General features: G+C 40.1%; 1 long non-coding RNA gene across 1 annotated transcript; it reads left to right on the forward strand.

Moving 5' to 3' along the window:
• The first annotated feature begins 717 nt into the window (after nt 1-717).
• On the forward strand, nt 718-2334 carry LOC120288100. The gene is made up of 3 exons (XR_005546358.1): nt 718-857; nt 1680-1752; nt 2201-2334. It is a non-coding gene; the product is annotated as an uncharacterized LOC120288100 (long non-coding RNA).
• Nucleotides 2335-3020: the final 686 nt, after the last annotated feature.

Below are 3020 nucleotides of genomic sequence, written 5' to 3' on the forward strand. Positions count from 1 at the left end.
CTATAGACACGTGTGTAAAGGAGAGGAGGCTGAGAGTGACAGCGTTGATAGCAGCCTCATACTTCTCAGGTTGGCTTCAAACGGATGGGTCCAGTCGATTGAAAATTCTTAAGAGATGTTGTGTTCTATAAGCTTCTGTTCACTGTAATATTTAGCCTGACACGATATGATTGTGGGAAGCTTCCTAGTGTCTCCTTCATGTCTCGGAAAGCTCCATCTGAATGCCAAGTTGCAGCTGATTAATGGTCTTCCATGTTGTTTTGGATTAACGGTGGAGCTTGTTGCAAAATTGAGGAGGACAAGTTAGCAGAGGGGTGTCAGAATCGAACCGAAAACTGAACCGAATAAAAACCGAACAGAAAAATTCGGTTTTTTTCGGTTGGTTTTCATTAAAACCAAAATTTTCGGTTCAGTTCGGTTTTTATCGGTTAACCGTGAAACGAACCGAGAAACCAAAAATAGAACCAATAACCATTAAGCATTAACCAAACCGGCAAAAAGGCCAACCCTATTTCTTATTCTCTCCCGTCTCCTCTCATCTTGAAGGTGTGACGACGACGGCGACTGTGACTATGACGGCGACGGCGACAAGGATGGCGACGGCGGCAGGGACGGCGACCGATTGAGGGACCGGTTGTTCCGCCACGCCCTTTTATCTTCTTCTTCTCCTTCTTCGTCGGCAGTGGCGCGCCAGCGACTCGTGGAATTGTGTGCTGTGCTGGGTCGAGCAACGGCGCTTCGGAGACTGACCCTTTTTGTCCTCACGATACCACTCTACTACGTCAATGCCCCTCCTCACATGGGCACTGGGCAGCGCCTACACCACCATTGCTGCTAATGCCATCGCTCGCTATGAGGTTTGTCTTCAAACAGTTGAGGTTAATTGTTTTGATGTTATCGTATTGGGCAACATGTAAATGGAGCGAGACTCGGACTGGGAAGTTGCAGGGCTGCTAATTGTATATTGCGTGTGGTTTACCGGATAATTAATGATTTTTTGCTGAAGAACCCTTTTTGCATTGTCGGTGTTATGTAACACAGACTGCTAATAGATCCAACATAAATATTGCACCAAGTTTCAAAGTGATCAAATGCTTGCAGTGGTTGACTTCAAGGTTGATTTCATGTTTAGAAGGTGCAAAGTAACGTAGATTCTTGCTATTTTGTATGGTGTTAGTGTTCTGGCTTTGGGTTACAGATTCTTAATTTGACCTCCTCTTTTTTGCCGTGTTTGGCTTAAATTATCTCTCTATTCCTAATATAGTTATGTTTGCCTTTCTGAAAAGGGTGTCCTGACTTTTTTTTTTTTTTTTGTGGATTCCTGATTCTTTTCATCTGTTTTTCTTTTTCCCTTTGTCTCTTTATCTGTGTTTGGCTTAAACAATTATTCTTTTTCACAAAAGTATCAAGTTCGACAATTGGAAAAGGGTTCCAACTTCTCATTGTAGATTCTTGACTCTTTTCGTCTATTTTCCTATTTCTTTTCTACACGAACTTGAATTCTACCATCTTCCATAGATAGCATCTAATGTAGCTAAAAGTTTTGGGCCCTGGATCTGTCTCTGTTATGTGTCCTTGCCTTCTTCAGAGGGAATTTATCTATAATTATGCATCTTATGTAAAAATGGTTGCTCCTTTGAGGTTTATAAATATATTAATGTTCCTTTATATTGATGCAGTGTCATTGAAGCTCTCAAGGTGGATAGTTTGCAGAAACTTTGCTCATTATTGGAGCCCATACTTCGGCGTGTGGTAAGATAAATTTGGCAGCCGCATGCTATTCATTTATTGTGTTTCCATGTTCTTTTCTCTTGGTTAATGAAAGAGTAGTAAAATTGGTTGATGAAGAAACTAGAGAACAGTGGTTATCATGATTTGTGGGAGTGAGTGATATTCTGATTCTATATGTATCTTTGTCTCCTTAAATTGGCTTGAGAGCCTTGAGAAGTGAAAATCTCATGTATAGTGTAGTATGTTTGTGTTTAGGGTGACTATGCATTAGCAATATCATCTTGGATTTTGCCAAATATCATGTAGTGACTATGATAGTTTAGCTTACACTTTTAATTTGGGCGAGGGAATGGATTATGCTTTTGCCCGCATAACGATATAATGTTCCTCAGAATTGGTCATAAAGGAATTTGCTATGTTTGAAGTTTTTAACGTAGCTTAAGAACTTACTTTCTGAAATATTGACCAGGTTAGTGAACAAGTGGAGCGAGCTTTAGCAAAATTGGGCCCCTTCAAAATTACTAGGAGCGTTTAGGGTGAGCGACCATGGACCTGAATTCAATAGCAATTTCTCTTGATGATTGAATGTCGTCTTTAAGCTCGAAGAGGTAAATTCATAGTAGCGTAAGGGAGAGAGTGTATGTCTGGACCATTTTCTTCTTGCTTGACTTCTCTTCGAAGAGAAGTCATCTCGCTTCTCATGATGTGATAATTTCAGGAAAGTAAAAGGGCTGTAACAAGGGAAGAAGGAAGAGATCTAGCTCAAAGATATAGATGTTCGTTTCTTCAATATAGCGCAAAAACTAGAGAGAACGTCAATCAATGCTTCAAGGAGCTTATACAGAAGGTAAGCCATCCCGGAGAAAAAAAAAGGCTGAAAACCGAAAACCGAAACCCAAAATTTGAGAACCGAAAAACCGAACCGAACCGAACCGTTTACATCCCTAGTTAGCAGAGTCCAAATTTAATTGGAGATTTGGCTCAAATCGATAAAGAAGGAAATAACAATTATATTTGTCTTTCCAATGGATATTCATGTTTATCCCCAAAGATGTATTCTATGTTATTTAAAGATAATGAAATCCCCCCAGGTGATATGAAGAATTGGAGGTTGTCCCATCGTGGTTGTGGGCTTCCAAGGGTCATCCCTTTGGTTAACTAAATCATGTAAAATCCTTTTCTCCTTCTTCATTTGTCAATAATTACAAGGAGAACATGGTATAATAGCCAGATTTGAGCATGGTGCCAGTGCTATTAAGGTTGCTATTTGTCGCTTCATCCTACTTTTG

The sequence above is a fragment of the Eucalyptus grandis genome, chromosome 9 (assembly GCF_016545825.1).
Source record: "Eucalyptus grandis isolate ANBG69807.140 chromosome 9, ASM1654582v1, whole genome shotgun sequence".
NCBI lineage: Eukaryota > Viridiplantae > Streptophyta > Magnoliopsida > Myrtales > Myrtaceae > Eucalyptus > Eucalyptus grandis.